The sequence below is a fragment of the Lagopus leucura genome, unplaced genomic scaffold (assembly GCF_019238085.1).
Source record: "Lagopus leucura isolate 7727_CA_CO unplaced genomic scaffold, USGS_WTPT01 Super-Scaffold_100070, whole genome shotgun sequence".
In the NCBI taxonomy this organism is placed as follows: domain Eukaryota; kingdom Metazoa; phylum Chordata; class Aves; order Galliformes; family Phasianidae; genus Lagopus; species Lagopus leucura.
Window position 1 is genome coordinate 192,041 of NW_024962312.1, and position 17,401 is coordinate 209,441.

At 45.2% G+C, this 17,401-nt stretch overlaps 1 protein-coding gene across 2 annotated transcripts in view; it reads left to right on the forward strand.

The window, feature by feature from the left end:
- The window catches only part of NEDD4L (NEDD4 like E3 ubiquitin protein ligase), a 135,098-nt gene that overhangs the window by 43,105 nt on the left and 74,592 nt on the right, over positions 1 to 17,401 (forward strand). The gene's annotated exons all lie outside the window — the stretch shown is intronic.

Here is a 17,401-nt window from a genome sequence, read left to right on the forward strand (position 1 = left end):
TGATTCTAATTGGATAATGGAAAATAATTGTATTGTTTTTCTACCAGCTGTGTGTGTTTCTCTTGTGCATCCAGTTTTTTTTGGTCTGGAGGGAGCCTGCTACTGTTGTTTAAATGTTCCTAATTGTGGACCTCTTCAAGGAAGTCTGTGGGTAATGATCTTTGTTTGAACTGAATAACCTCCTCCTTTGAGGCAGATATATAAAACATGTAAAATCATCCTTTTCCTTCAGTTTGATAAAAGTACATAGAGGGGTGTGAAAACCTAAACCTCTCCCTACCCCAAAGTTCACTAATTTTCATTATCACTACGTATCTTGGTTATCTTAAATTAGGCTTCAAAATTCAAATACATACTATCTATAGATTGATCTCAAACTTCTTTCCTTAGACCTGTCTCGAATTGTGTGGAATAATTTTTCGTGGTGTCTGTTCTCAATCTAAAACTAGGTTGGTTTATTTGTCAGCATACAGATTTTGCTTGTAAGTGGCGATCCAGCATTATGTTTGGGATCCATTAGTCTCTAGACCAGTTAGTTTGGGATTACATAAGAGTCCTGTGTTTGAGAAATGTTATTGAGTTCTGTGACCAGAACTGGAAAATGAATCATTTTAGGAGATCACGCTTCTTAGTTGTATCACCTAGTTGTATGCCCAAGGAGACGTCTGTTTACTGAGCAGAGAGCTGAAGGCTGTGAAGTAGTTGTGTGGGGGAAATTACTTATCTTAGCACTGCACTTCCCTAGTCTTCCCTAGGCCCTTCTTGAAGCTGGAAAGTCTGATGGTGAACCTAATCAGAACCTCATGCAGCAATGAGTAATAGCATGCATGGACAAAGCTGAGCTCATCCTCTTGGTGAATTCTGATTGATGCTCAAGAATCGTTTCTTTCTGATAATTCGCTTCTGCAGTCTCTTTCCTTAATTTGAAAGCAGCTGCCTTCTCTTTTACAGATGTAGCTGCACAGCTTTGACAGGCGACCACGAAGCCCTGTACACATAAGCTCTTCTCAAATCCATCTTAATACACGCAGTCTTATGACAAATAACCATCTCTGTAGCTAAGAACTTAATCTTCTGTGATGATTCATGGCAAATTTCTGAACTCTAAAATAGGGAATAGTTTTCTTGGTTCGATTTAGCTTTTTCTCCATCTCCTGCATGCAAAACGCTGCCATTAAGTGTAATTCTGAGGAATGTGTTTCTGTTACTAGAAGCGCATGTGTGCATTTCAAGGTTTGCTTATTCATCCTATAGCTGCCTTCTTAATGCAGCTATGGAGAATGGGAATTTTGAGTGTCACTGGTGCGATCCCAACTGAAGAGGTTGCTCTCCGCAGTGAGGATTGTTGCTGCTGTTGACTGTCCTTGTGTATTTGCCCTCCGAGCTGTTCTAGCCCATGCATGGCTTGCTGAAAGTGGCTCGCTCTGCCCAGGGCCTCTGGGACCATTTGTGGCTGGAGCAGGAGTGACTGCAGCAACAGACTATGCTGGGATGTGGTGACAGCTACCTGGGACAAGCTGTGGGTGGAAGGGTGCTCTGTGGAGAAGGATCTGGGTGTCCTGTTGGCCAGCAGGTTGGCATGAGCCAGCAGCGCACCCAGGTGGCCTAGAAGGCCAGTGGGTCCCCTGGGTCTGTTAGGAGGAGCGCTGCCAACACGTCAAGGAAGGTGGTCCTCCCACTGGGGAGGCCACATCTGGAGTCCTGGGCCCAGTTCTGGGCCCTCCAGCGCAAGAAGGACAAGGAGAGAGTCCTGCAAAGTGCTGCTGGAATGCTGAGAGCCTGAAGCATCTCATGTGAGGAAGGACTGGGGCAGCTGGGTCTGAACTGCCCAGAGCAGAGAAGGGGATCTTATCACTGCGTGTGAGTATCTGGAGGGGGGTGTCAGGAAGATGGTGGGGCCCGACTGTTCTTGGTGATGCCCGGAGATGAGATTAGACGAGGGCACGAACTGAAACAAGGGAATTTCTGTCTGAACATGGGAAAAACCTTCTGTACATAGTGCTGGCTGCAGAGATGCGGATCCAGGTGTGCTCGTGGCTGGAGACTGCGCAACAATCTTCCTGGGCATGTGCTGAGCCAGTTTTCTAACCAGCAGAGGAGCTGTGGGTGGCAGACAGAGCAGAAAACAGCTCTGTGTCGAGTGTTGTGCGTGGAGTTGGTTCACAGTGCTGTCTGCCAAGTGCCAGAGAGGACGCAAACTGCAGTTCATGTCTGCTCGGCTCGGAGTGCAGAAAGTGCTTACATCAATCTGCAAATCAGCGTTAATATAATCACACAATGCTGTGGGATGCCATGTGGTGTTCAAACACTGGATTTTGAGCTTGCTTTGGTGCAGGGGCTGTGTGGAGGGTGGCCATGTCAGTGCCACCAGCTCCAAGGGTTGAGGCAGCTTCCAGGTGAGGGGGGTGCGATGGAGAAGGGGCAGAGCAGTGAAAAGTGTGAGGAAGAGGCCTGTGAGCATCCAGGCTGGAGAAAGAGGCACAGAAATTTACTAGTGGGTTTTTTTGTGTTTGTTGTTGTTGTTGTTGTTGTTGTTTTCTCCTTCTCCTCTCCTCAGCGTCTGGGTTAATTGTCAGTGTGTGGAAAAATACCAGCGCTCGGTTTCCATGGGCGTCGGGGAGGGTGGGATTAGTGCCTGTGAAATACTGCAGTACCATGGAAATTGGAGCCTGAGAGCAGGCTGTGAGGAAATTAATCATTCCATCTGCAAATCGAGGCTGAACATGGGTAAAACACATGGCTGGGGTGAGGTAACCCTGTCCACATGTAGCCAGCAAAGGTGCAGCCATCACAGCTGTGTCCCTGTGGGCATCCTCTTGCATCCTTGTGGTGGGGTGGGGGAGAAGGGCCAGACAGCTTTGTACAGGTGTTGCTTCTCGTTGAAATAGATGGTGCTGTAGTTCGAAGAAACTGATGGTGTGAGTGTGGTTACAGCAGCAGTGGTCGGGGCACTGCTTCTTCCATGGCCAGGCGGAGATGCTGGCTGGGGGAAGGGGCAACCATCAGAGTGCTGCTGCCTGGGCCGCACTTCACTGCCCTGGCATAGCAGTCAGTATTGTACTCTGTTGTTTACTAGTAATTCCTTTTTAATTAAGTAATTTCCCCTGGCACCCACAAATGCTGGTTTCTGGGAACTTTTGGCAACTTAGGGTTGGTGTCCGCTGTGTCTGTGGAAAGCAATTTAATAGAACTGCAGTCTGAAAGGAAAATTAATTAAACTGCAGTCTCGGAATCTATTTTGTAGGTAGCAAATGAGTGCTGCCTTTAATTGGTAGCTGTGTTTGTGCCAGGAGAAAAAGCTGCCTTTCCTCAGGTGAGGGTTGTGTTCTGTTCAAGCACTGTGCAGTAATGTGGCCACTGCCATTGTACAGCACAACCCAAGAACTGTGAAGGTTGAGTTCAGAATTGAACTGTAGTGGGAATGCCATTCATTTTAGGAATTCTTAGTTTATATCTCCGCACACATTCTCTGTGTCTGTGTGTGTAAAGACAAGGTTTAAAATGTGTTGTGTTCCACAGTGTAATGAGCTCATTTTTGATTCTTTGCTGCAATATGCTGTCATTCGTTCTGGTATTCAGTATAATGAATTTGACATCTCTGATTTGTGTGTAATTCATCTCCATTGATTATCTGTTATGTTTGGTGTGTTTTTGCATTCTGTCAATATGGCTTATACCATGACCCAGTAGAGTAACACTGTGTCGTGTTTTATGCTGCAGAACAGTGAGTCCAGTCTGACGAGCAACCTCAGTGCTGTTCTTCTCATGGACACTTTCCTACATAGAAAACAATGCCGTGGAGGGAAAGGAGTAGCTTCAGCAACCTGTTCTTTTCATTTGTTAACCAAAAAGTGTGACCAATGTCAGCTGGGGATGAGTTGAAGGGAAGAGCACTGGATCTGGCTGAGGACTGGGGGATCTGTGAGCGCATTTCTCATTGCTGTGTCAATTCTGCATGCACCAACGCGTGCTGCTCACTGCTGGGGGTGCTAGAAGGTGATGTGGGTAACAAGGAGCCGGCACAGTTAGCTGTGCAGCTGTGTCTGAGGCAGTGCAGAGAGCCACAGGTGTGGGTGAAGCTGCTGGAAGATCTCTTGGTTCCTTTAACTTGCCTGCATCTTGCGCTTGACTTGGTTCCATAAAAACTGGTTATGTGACTGGTTATGACTCAAGTTGGTATTGCTAAAACATCCATTTCTGGTTAGAGAAACACACAGCTTTCTGTGACCATGTGTGCTTTTCTGAAATAGCTGAAGGCTGGATCTGCAGCTATGGGATCTCTGGTGTCATCGCTTCACAGGTGTTGTGTTTCATCTGCTGCCTTCTCTGTGGTTTGTTTTGTTTGCATGGAGCATAACAAAGTGCAGTCGTTGCCTCTCTTGCTGTGCTCCCTGTTGTGTGATGTTCGTGGTTTCAGGGACACATTTCAAGACCTCAGTGTTGGAAGGTGTCCCAGTAGACTTAAGTATTGTTTGGAATCCTCATTTAAATTTCTAATGATCAGTTATACTAGGTGGGAGAATAAGCTGGTCCTTTATTTAGCTGCTTCATGTGACACTGTAATCTATAAGAACTACAGATTTGTAAATGTGTGTGTTAATAAAAGAGAGCAGCAGGCCTCTTTTTGAAATTTGGTGGAACTCACCAGCTTCTGCCACCTCAGAGGTCAGTGCTTCACTGTTTCCAACTGCAGGAAATAAGCCACGTTCCATCTGCAGGAAATAAACTCAGCAAGGCCCACCAGGCAGCAGCTGTGTGCTGCAGCGGTTCAGGCTGTGCTATGGCAACTGCACAACTGCTTTCCAGCAGTGTGTTCTTCTCTCCTGTTTCTTAGTGCTCTTCAACCTACGTGGTGGATTTGAATGGAACTGAAAAAAAAAAAAGCATTAGATGAGACCTGTTTGTTCAGGTGAAGACTTCTTTTGGGAAAGGAATGGGATTGCTGAAAAGAGCCCATCCTGAGCACCTGCCTTCCTCTGCTGTGAGGCTATTATCTACTTTCCCAGTGACTTCTTGCAGAAGAAGGCTTACTGAATATTTATAGATAAATGACAACCAGCTCCCAGTTTCTCAGTGGAAAGCCCATACTAACAGACTATCCTGAGTTTCCTTTTGTTATTTAAAACCTGTGAGTTTTGGATTTTTCATCTGAGGCTGTTGATGGATTGGTCTTCACAGTGATCTCCACCAATGAATTCAAGCGAGAAAATGATGTGTTTCTCAGGTCAGCAGCCTTGCTGCAGGGCCAGGCTTTCCTTTCTGAGATGACAGTTTGCATTTGGGTTTACGTGGGATGACAGTTCACACCTGCAGTTCCTTCTCTGGCTGAGCATCACTGTCACATGTGGCATGATGTTTATGGTTTCAGGGACATTTTAAGGCTTTCACTGTTCTAAGAGGTCCCAGTCATGCTAACACCAATCTTTGCTCTTCTCAGCAGAAGATTTGACCAAAACAGCTATCTTCTGCAGCCTGGTCCGCTTGTGCAAAGCTGGTTAAGCCTGTTCCACAGCACAGACAGCATGCAGCATCCATTGCTTTAGATGTTGCCTGGAATTCCTGGGAATTCCTTCCAAAAGTCAGGTGCCACTCAGAGGGGTCTCTTGTGGTTTTGCCTCTTTTCTAATGGTTTTTTAAACTTAGTGAGTTGTTTTCGTGTGTAACAATACAGGAGGAATCCAGATTGAGACTGATGTATGCAGGTTCTCCATTAGAGAATTTGTTTACCTTTGGCTTATGGTCGCAAAAAATGGACTCAAGGAAAATGGGGTAAAAACTGTATGTTTGCACTTCCATCTTTGATATAACATCAAAAAGTGTGTGTATATATATAATATATATTTCTTACGACATTTACAAAGCTGAACTTACATGCTCTGGCAAAAAAAAGAAAAATCTTGTTACTCATTACTAGAACACTGCATTTTAAAGTAAGATCCAAGGAAGGTGGAGGCACTGTATGTGGAGGTGGAGTTTGCTATATGATTTTTAACTCCCTTTTTCACCCACGGGCACTTCTTTGCAGCTGTCTATGATGTGAGTCACCATTATCTCTGGCAGCTCTTTGAGTGCAGCCCTGCTAAACGGCTTGTGGTGCCAGCTGAGGTGTGAGCTTTCCTTTGGAAAAGAAAACAAATTATAAAAAAATGGGAGGAGAATGGGAGGCCCGTAAAATGGGTCTCAGTACAGAGAGGTGAAACTTTTACTTACGTGCAGTGGATTGCAAGTTTTGCGTTTTGGTGAAGTATAAGGTAAGGATTTCTCTTCCTCCCGAAAACAGAACTATCTTTAATGTAGCACGGGTATCAGTTCTGGCTTTGCTTTAGTCACAGTACAAGAGCCTTCTGCATGACTGTGAGAACAAAATCTGCCTTATTTCTCTTTTAGAAAACCTCCTAAAACATTTTAGTTGTATTTAGAAAGTGTGTGCAGAAAGATGAACACCGCCCCCCCCCCCCCCCGAAAGCTCATCAAAAAAAGAACAGCTAATATGTGTGGAAGCATCTTCTGTAGTTATTTTCTATACGTCCTTGTTGTACTTCTCTCTACTTACGGTGGCAGGAATAGAAAAATTCACCGGGGAAAATGGTTACTGGGATGAAAGTGATAGAAACTCTTAAAGATACTATTTTCTACAAGATTCAGTTTTCACTACTCTTCACATAACTTTGCTAAAAGTATTTAATTCCTCTCCTAACCTTGTTTAATAGTGTGGATTTTGAACTTTGGTCTATCGTCTGTCTAAATCTCAAAATCACCATGCAAAAGGTAGAGATCTTTTAGGATTGTTTCTTGCTGTCCTACTTGTGTGCACAGTGTTGTCTCTAAGTGTTTTTACATGTTCCTGCAAAGCATTTTTCCAGGAACTTCCTTCCTCTTGCCAGATGCAATCAGCAGTTGGTGTTGGGGCTGAAGGCTGCTCACCTGGCTTCCGGATTTCTGTGAGGAGAATAAGACTGCATTTTACTGATCTAAATTTGTAAATTATTTCTGAAGGCTTATTGCCTATGAAGGTGTATTTGTAATAGAATGTGGAGACTGCAGCCTGCAAAAAGTTGATCTGGGTGTCCTCTTGGAGTCAGTGACTTCGTGCAGAATGCTGAGCTGCTGTGGGTTGGGCTTATCCTGGTAGCTTTGTGGATCCAGTTCTGCACCTGTAGCATGTGTATCTTGAGGTGTTTGTAGCAGATGATGTTCATGGTTGTTAGCACTGAAGTTTTGTATGGCACAGCTTTTGAAATATTGAGCCTGTCCCTAAGGAAGCTCTCTCAAGTAATACCCTTCAGTCCTACCAGGTTAAAGGAGCAGTTCTCCTTTCCTAAAGGAGAAACACATGGCAGCCTTCAGCCACATCCCAAGCTGGTGCTGTCTGCCCAGCAAGTACATCTTATGGCTTTTCATGTGCTGCTTTCAAGGAACAAATCTCAGTACAACATGGAGTCCTAAGTTTGCTTTCTCTTGAGTAATTGGAATGATGTTTTTGTGCCAGTGCTTGCATTTTCTACTGTTCACAAAGTCCTAGTGAGAATAAATACCAGCCACTTTTGGGACTGGGGAAACAGATGTGCATGCAAAAAGAAAAACAACAACAGAACCTGACAGGTGAGTTCTTGCAAGTCTAATTGTGCTGGTGTCCCTCCCATCATACCTGTGTGTTTTGTTTGCCCTGTCTTCTATTCCTCGTGCATGGAAGGTGGCAGACTGGTTTGGTCCCCTTGTCCCCTGTAGGGAGGGGATGAGTACAGTGAATACTGTGCAGTGCTCTCCAGTGGTGCTGCAACTGCCTAGGACATCAGCTGCTCCAAATGCATTCTGCTTATGCTCCTCTCTTCAGACGTGGCCGAGGTTTAGTTCAGTTGTAGGCCTTCTGTCCTGCATTATTGTATGGCCAAGTGTAACTCATGGGAGCCAGCTGTGGCAGTGGCTGCCCTGCCAACGGCAGAGGTGCTTTAGAGCTTCAGCCTGCTGCAGGAGGGTGGGTGGTGTGTGCTTCATTCTTCCTGCAAAGGGATGTGAAGGATTCTGCTGGCAAGTCCCAAAGTGTCTCAGGAAGGATTTTATGTCTTCCTATCGCTGGGCACCGAAGGAGAGAAAGTAGGTTTGGTGGGGCTCAGCGACTGGGAGAAGAAATGGGGTGAGTTCTGACTAACAGCCAGATAGATGGTCTTATTATGACCTTAGAAAGGTTGGAATTTGGACCTGCTTCCAACCTCTTCTGCTTTTAAGCTTGAAGATGTTAGTATTTTTCTATACATGATTACATGGGATGATAATTAGTTCCTTACAAGTATGTGCAACAGAGCTGGGAAAAGGGTAGCACAAGTTTTACAGTTTAGGTTTTACAGAAGCTTTTACAGAAGGTTTACAGAAGCTAAATCATCAGCTTGTACAGGACCTGATTCCTTTGGAAGAAGGCAGCTGTTTTGGAGGGTGGAGTTTGCCTCCATGTGAGAAGCTTGGCATGCGCTTGCATAACAAGTGAAACTAAATGTTATACTTGGGGAGGCGTTTTCATGTTTTTCAGCAAAAATAGAGCAGCGCGGGGCTCTGTAGTTGCATTGTTCTTTCATGTATGCCTGTGCTCTCCACCCCCTTCTGGGCCTTAAAATGAAGAAATAATTAATTGGATCGCTGGCAAAGGATTCTTCGAGACCTGCTTTCAAAGCTGTTTCAAGAACAAATAGTAGATGTGATTGCAGACTAGGTAAAGGAATAACAAACTGGTCATAGGCACCAGTATTACATACTCTGAAATAATGCCATTTCTAGGGGGTGTTGGTCAGTGCTTTCAGGTGTCCTCTTTTTGGTTGTGCCTTTTCAAGCTGAAATTGTAATGAGAAATGATAATTATAAATCTACACTTGTCTGAGATTTAAGAGAATGCCAGACAATGGGAGCTGGTGAAAAGATGACAAATGGGTAATTCCAAATGTGTGTGCGACTTTGGAAGGCCAGGAAAAGCATTTAAGATGTTTCAGGTGTCTCCTGCCAAACCCACTTTGCTCTGCCTTGTGATTGTGATTAACATAACATTGTGTACACAACTAATTATCTTAGGATTCCGGTTTATTCTCTGAGAATTGTGACCAGCTGCAAAACGCTGCTGATCTGGGCAGGTATTGACATTTTCTTTAGGTTTAGGCAAATCACATTAAGATAGATTGCTTTTAACCATTTTGGGACTTCTGTAAAAGGGAATATTTATAGATGAGTGACTAAGGAATCAACTCCCATTCATCTCTGGTCACTATTAACATTGTGACTGGGCTCGTTTCTTTTTTTTTTGTACAAAATCTTTCTTGGATCCTTGAATGCCTGATAGCACACACTGAGTATATCCACTGGTATTGGTGGTATTAGTGGGTGATGGCATTGTAGAAGCAATTCAGAGCATTGATACTGCCTGCAAGGATATCTGTGCCAGTCACCTTCCCTGCTGCTGATGGTTCCTCTGCCTTTTGCTGCTGTTGTATTTTATTACAAATGAATCTGATGTTGGCACTTGACATAATTTCTTTAGCACCATCTGGGAAGGAGTCCTATAGCAGGTAAAATAAACTGGCATGTACTTCCTCCCCTCCCCCTTTATCTCCTTTATAAAAATGGCTTCTCTTTTGTTAAGACGCATCATTTATGAACAGTGTATTGCAGCATCACTCTTTGTTCCACTAAATGCAGGTTCATTATGCCCAACGGTTATAATGGGCTGTCTCATTAATGGGGAGCCTCCTGGTTGTGGTGACCCTGCTTGCATTCTGTGGCTTTCAGTGTTGATTCGTCATCTTTCTTTGTTGTTGTTCCTGATGCTGTAACCCTTCCATTTGAAAGCTGGCCATGTCAAGTCAGGAGAGGCTGTCTATAGGAGCTGCCATCTGCATTGTCCCCAGGCTTCTGTTCCATTTCCTGAATCCACTTCCAGTCTTTACAGTAATGCTACCGGAGCACCATTGTGAATTTTCATTTAGATGCTAACTACGTTAATAGCTTTCAACAGCTTTCCCAAAGTCTGTGATTTTGTTCAATTTATCATGTAGCTGACTTCATTAAGATTGCCTTTTAGCACTGATACTGCTTTAAATAAAAATCCACGCAGACTAATTTTTGTGCTATCACATTGCTGCATTTATTCATTGGGCCTCCTACCTTCCCTCAGCACAAACTCTGTACTTTGTCTGAAAACGACTTCCACAGGAATTTTCTGAAGCAAATTACGGAACTGTTATTAACTCAAACATACCTGCCAGATGTGTGATGTCATCGGCACAACCTGGAGGGCTTATTTCTACTCATCTAGTGTCATGCTCTTAAATTTATGTAGAATTCAGCTTTAAAACCTGATGCAAATCAGTAGTGATTCAAGCCAGAGACTGATGCTTACACCGGACTGTGGAATGACATACTTTATTAGCAACTTATTTTTAGAGCACAATGGAAACTCTCATACATCACTTTTTTATAATTGTGGTTACCAGGAGTGCCATACAGGGTGTTTTGTAGTGCTGTCTTAAGAATGAACTTTCTCCCATATGAAAATCAAGGAAATACTTCTCTTTTTTTTTTAAATCCCCTGCTTCCCCCCTTCCCTTTTCAGGAGGGATTCTTCCTTAGAGTTGGAAGGGACCTTTGAAGGTCCCTTTGTATCCATCCATTTCAGGGTGACAGTAGCTGGCCTATACAACTTTGCACAGTTTTTAGTATGCTTGCTGTGCACAGAGGTTCCCTGTACCCCACATGGTTGTTTTTTGTCAGCAGTCTCTGCAGGTGTCTCTTTTTGTATCTTCTGTGATCCACATAACCAGGACTGTGTCTCCTTAGTGCCTCTACAAATACTGCTGTTACACAGAAGTCTGCTATTTCCTCATCTCCACGTATATTTCATTCCAATTTGCTTGTCACAGTACCTGTGAACAGATCAGGTGCTGTATTTGTCCTCGTGCAGATTTTCCTTGAACAGTTTTGCAGATCTTCATGTTGTTGTCTAATGAATCTTGTCTGTCAGTAGCAGTTGTGCTTTGCAAAGGTGACGCTCACCTAGAATATCACATACAATATTTGCTTTTAGGTCGGACTGTACGCAGTGCATTGTGCAACTATAAAGTTCCTTCAGTTTTTGCTTCTGTAGCAACTTTGACATTTTGTCTGTTCTCAGGGATTCCATTTATATTTTGTTTCATTACTGCGGTTATATAAGTGACTGTGGATCTACTTCTTTCCTTGCTTTCCCATTCTTTGATTTCTTCACCTCTTTGCTTGGTGTTACTACATCAGCTCTCCAACAAGAGAGAGGAACACACTGAGGTGGTAGAATGGTTTCCTCCTTTCCCATTTTGACTGAATAGAGTGCATGCTTGCTAGTAATGACTTCGTAACAGATGCAGAATTATCAGAAACTTGACAAAACAAATTGTTGTGAAGTACTTTTCTTGGATACGAGGATGCAAAAGCAGTTTGTTGGCCAAATGTTTAAAAGATCGTTCATTTTCCAGTGGAATTTAATTTTAAGAAGTGGAATTCAGATGAAAAGGCACATTAGAATATAAATCACTTTTGGTGGATTTTACTTGGACGTTACCCAGACACAGGTTTCTGGTGGTTCTTCTCTAGTTTTCTGTAACCTACAGAATCACAAAATGGCCCTGACTGGAAAGGACCTCAAGGATCACGAAGCTCCAACCCCCTGCCACACGCAGGGCCACCAACCTCCACATTTCATAGCAGCCCAGGCTGCCCAGGGCCCCATCCAACCTGGCCTTGAACACCTCCAGGGATGGACGGGGCATCACAGCCTCTCTGGAAGCTGTTCCAGCACCTCACCACTCTCATAGCGAAGAACTTTGGCTGACACGCCTGAAGGCTGTGCTGCCATTCAGCAAGACCTGGACAGGCTGGAGAGCTGGGCAGAAAAAAAAACAGATGAGGTTTAACAAAAGCAAGTGTAGAGTTTTGCATCTGGGGAGGAATAATTGCATGCACTGGTACAGGTTGGGGGATGAGCTGCTGGAGGGGAGCTCTGCGGAGAGGGACCTGGGTGTCCTGGTGGCCGTGGTGGCCATGAGCCAGCAGTGTGCCCTTGTGGCCAAGAAGGCCAATGGCATCCTGGGGTGCATTGCAAAGAGCGTGGCCAGCAGGTCGAGGGAGGTGATCCTCCCCCTCTGCTCTGCCCTGGTGAGGCCTCATCTGGAGCACTGCGTCCAGTTCTGGGCTCCCCAGTACAGAAAAGACAGGGATCTCTTGGAAAGAGTCCAGCGGAGGGCCACGAAGATGGTGAGGGACCTGGAGCATCTCTGCTATGGAGAAAGGCGGAGTGAGCTGGGTCTGTTCAGCCTTGAGAAAAGACGACTGAGAGGGGACCTGATCCAGGTCTATAAATATCTAAGGTGTGGGGGGCAGAATGGCGAGGCTGGACTCTTTTCAGTGGTGAGTGGAGACAGGACAAGGGGAAATGGCCAGAAACTGGAGCATAGGAAGTTCTGCACAAATGTGCGCAAGAACTTCTTTACGGTGAGGTGACGGAGCACTGGAACAGGCTGCCCATGGGGGCTGTGGAGTCTCCTTCTCTGGAGATGTTCAGGACCTGCCTATCAGATGCCTACCTGTGCGACCTGGTGTAGGGAACCTGCTTTGGCAGGAGAGTTGGACTTGATCTCTGGAGCTCCCTTCCAACCCCTACAATTCTGTGATGCTGTGGTTCTGTGAACTGCCCCCGATCCAACTTCAGTCTTCCCTCCCTCAACTTCAAACCATTTCCCCTTGTCCTGCCGTTATCTCCCCTTTCCAAGAGTTGACTCCCCTCCTGTTTGCAGGCTCCCTCTAGGTACTGAAAGGCTGCCATGAGGTCACCCCACAGCCTTCTTTTCTCCATGCTGAACAAGCCCAGCTCCCTCAGCCTGTCCTCGTAGGGGAGGTGCTCCAGTCCCCTGATCATCTCTGTGGCTCCTCTGGACCCTCTCCAACAGCTCCCTGTCTTTCTTGTGCTGGAGGCTCCAGACCTGGACACAGTACTGCAGATGGGGCCTCACAGGAGCAGAGCAGAGGGGGACAATCACCTCCCTGTCCCTGCTGGCCACCCCTCTGCTGATGGAGCCCAGGATGCCATTTGGTTTCTGAGCTGCAAGAGCACACTGCTGGCTCATGTTCAGCTTTTCATCTATCAGGACCCCCAGGTCCTTCTCTGCAGGGCTGCTCTCAAGGACCGCTCCTTCCAGTCTGTATGGATTCCTGGGATTCCTCCGGCCCAAGTGCAAAACCTTGCACTGTGCTGTGTTGAACCTCATCAGGTTCACATGGGCCCACCTTTCCAGCCTGCTGAGGTCCCTTGAATGGCATCCCTTCCTTCCACTGTGTCAACCGCACCACTCAGCTTGGTGTCATCATCAAACTTGCTGAGGGTGCACTCGATTCCGTCATCGCTCTCACTAATAAAGATGTCAAAGAGCACCAGACCCAAGACAGAGCCCTGGGGGACACCACTTGTTACCGGCCTCCACCTGGACACAGAGCCATTGAAGACCACCCTCTGTCTGCAGCCTTTCAACCAGTTTCTTATCCATCAAATTCACACCCCTCCAATTTGGAGATGAGGATGTGGTGGGGGACCATGTCTGAGGCCTTGCTCAATCCAGGTAAATGACATCAGTCACCTTTCCCTTGTCCACCGATGCCGTCCCTCCATCATAGAAGGCCACCAGGTTGGTCAAGCATGACCTTCCCCTGGTGAAGCCATGCTGGCTGTCTTGGATCACACACCTATTCCTCGTGTGATCAAGCATGTCATCCAGGAGGATCTGTTCCATTATCTTCCCAGGCACAGAGGTGAGACTCACTGGCCTGTGGTTCCCTGGGTCCTCCTTGCTCTTTCTTGTAAAAGGCAGGGATGTGACTCTTCCTCCAGTCATCTGGGACTGGATCTGGGACTTACCCTTTTGGTAAGATTAATGTTGAGTTGGACAGGGCTTCGTTCATGTCCTTGCCCTGTTAACAGAGCTCTGCTTCTGCCGTCTTTTCAGAGAAATGAGGCCAAACTGCAATCTGAGACAGATATGAGTAACAAGTTTTAACTGATTTATTTATTTATAGGCTTCCAAATGCAAGAAGTTAGATATTAGATATATTCGAGTCAACAAGAGATGATGTAACTGCAGCGAATTGCCTAACTGTATTTATGACTGTTGCAAACTCTCTTGCATTCCCTGAGAAGTGTGCAGAAGAATGTTCACAATGCTGTGGGGTTGGCTTGCTGAAGCATGCAGTGCAGAGGAGCTAAATGTAATTACCAGTGTTTGGGAGCCAGGGAGTGGCCCCCAAACTGGAAGAAGAAGGGAAAAAAAGGGCTATATCTACTGGATTAAGGGACAAATCTGCAGTACGATGATGCAGACTACTCCGATATTTTTTGTCCGATGTATTAATTAAAAGAAAATTTAGGCGGTTTGTTGAGCACCCATATACTTTTAAATATCCAGTTTTCACATTTTAGCGTTTTCTGCATGGAAGACAATCTAAGCTAATGAGTTGTGTATGTGGTGTGACGTGCAAGCTTACAACTGGGGCAAGAGCTTTGTTAATTTCAGCTTCTGCTGCAATACACCAAGTGCAGAGATCTTCAGATGTTGGTTGAGGGGAACAGGAACAGCCCACTTGTGTGTGTGTTTTTTAATAACGGACTCTGGGATCAGCAAGTGGTAACACATGTGCTTGGCTATAACCATAGGACCATAACGTACACAGGTGTATCTCAGTGTTTTGTTGAGAGTTCTTTTGCCAAAAAGCATTACCAGGCCCCTGTGGAGAAGTATGGATGTTTGGGAAATAACTGCTGTGTTTTGGTTGTGCATTCAGCTGCTTGAGCTGGCTTAATTCAGGTCATGGGAGCTACCTGACAACACTGTGAGTTTCTTTCTGTCCATGCTGCCCACTGGTGCATAAAATGCACCTGGTAGAACGTCACAGGGAAAACTGCTCAGCTCAAAGCGAGAGACCAGATCGTGCACTGCTTTGTGCAGTGGGGTGTAACTGACACACATTGTCTTCAGCCATGACTCGTACATGTTCTTGTCTTCTGAAAGTGCACTGTTCAGCACATCTGCCATCCAGACCTGATGGATAATCTCAAATTGTAAAGCAAAGTGAGTTTAGTTGGGAAAAAGCTGGGTACACCATGTTAGGTTTGGGGTTGATTCTGTTTTGGTTGAATCTGTTTGATCTATGTCTTGTTTTTCAGTTTATGGTAAACAAGGTCTCAATTGTAAGCGTATTCTTTTACAGTGCTCTACTGTATCTACAATACTACCCCTCCTGCCTCCCCACCATTACCAGCAATATTTTCCAAACACCAGAACTCGTCTGACAAATGGCATGCAACACAAGGAGCAAGGCAGAGGGGACTAGAGCTGCCCAGCCATAATGGTGCTCGCAGCTCTATCTCATGAAATGCACATTGTCCCATCAGTCTGCTGCCAGCCTCACTCAGCTCGTCCTCCATTGCTGAAATGGTTTTACAGATCCGCCTGGGAGCCACGCAGCATTCTGCTGTCAGGTCTATGTATCAGTGGTGATCAGTGGACTGTGGTTTTAAACAGTCACCAAAAATACCGCTGGTCTACTTAGATAAATAATTTACCAATATGAATTTAGATAAAACTATTGCCTCTTCTTGCTTTAGGTACTGCACACTGAGAGCCACTAATCTGTAGGGTCAGATGCTTCCATAGAGCCTGAAACAGTTTCTAGTAGTCGTTCAAATGATGTAATAATAAATCATACTGAGAACATGAGGTCTATTGGTGTGTGTGCCACCGTGGCTTACTGTCAAGTGCTCTGCTTCATCTTCAGTGCTGTCCCACTGCAAAATGAAATTCCTGGTCAGAGAGCAGATTGGCGATGGATGTATGTGGAACTGTCCTCAGCCTTGTTTTGAAATTGCTGTGTGAACAGCCTAGATACCCTTCCTTAGGGGTCCGTGCACCTGAGACTAGTCCCGTGACAAAGGCACTTAGAGTTTTACATAGTTGTCTGTCCTCCTTTTGGGCAGATAAAGTCACTTTAGAGATATGCCTGGGCTCCTCAGCCTGATTCCATTCCTGTGGGCAGCTCTTCTGCGCTGGGAAGGGTCTGCAGGTGGGAGAGGGGTTGGCTGCAGCTGCCATGCCTTTGGGAAATGGGAATTGTATCTTCCTGAAGACCAGTTTCAGCGTATTACTTTCTGCACTGGTTCTGTTTTTTTTCCTGCTCAGTGAATATGTTTCAATTTAATGGCAGTCATTTCACAGTAATGAGAAAATGTGCATCTGCGTGTGGAAGCAGTAGTTGCACCGAAGGTTTCACAGTCTGCATTAAAACACATAGTTGGGAAACCTTAGGGTTGGACAAGTTGCTACTGACTGTGTTTTTTACATAGTAATTTTAGGTATAATTCCAGTGACTTCACCACAGCAAAAATGTGTATTTTTTCTCAGAAGTGGGGAAATGGATTTGTTTGTGCAGAGACACCCAGACCTCTGCCTATACACAATACAGTACAATATATATGCAGTGCCTGTGTGACATTGACTGATGACTTCTACAGGATACTCTGTGTGTCATCAGAAAAACAGCTTCCTCTCTCCAGAAGGACGTTTGCACTTTAATCACTGAAAAATCTTTCACAGAAGGTGAAGTTTTCCACTTAGAGGACTGAAATTCCCATGGCTATGACTGCAGAGAGTGCTGGCTCTTTGTTCCACTAGAGCTGCATTCCTTATGAGCATTGCCTCTCCAATCCATCCAGTAGTCTTCTGAAGTCCTCTTTTGTTCCTAGGAGCAGTAATGAAGAATTTCATCATTAAAGATGGTTTTGTTTTGAGCTTTATGATAATAATGAAGATAACATAGGAAGAAGAGTTCTGTTCTTTTTCCCACACACAGTCCATGCCTTGTTTTTATTTTGGTAGACCTTTCTTTTATTCACAATCTGTAGATGACTTTTTCCCAAAGAAAAGATGTCATGGTTTTCACCAGATGTTCCTCCAGAGGGTGTTCACAGTGCTCTTCTGATGGTTTTCTTACTCTTCAGCACTGAAGGATGAGAGTAACCTGGAGCTTATGGGGTGAATATGTTTACTTCTCCAGTTTTGTTACTGGAGATAAAGATGAGAATGCGTTTATGAGCTGTTAATGGCCATGATGCTTTTCTTGCATCACTCCCCATCTACAGTTCAGTGACAGCACAGTCTGGAACATACAAACCCAATAGTTGCTGCTGGGTTTCCAGCAGTAGGCGTTGGGTGTTTGGCTGGATGCTGTTAGCCCTGATCTCTAAAAGCTGGAAAGCACATGATTTGCTATGATGAATGCCTGCTTCATATTGCTCTGTGCAGTATGCAATTTTGCCAGTAAATATAGGCAGCACAGTAGGTTAAGAATT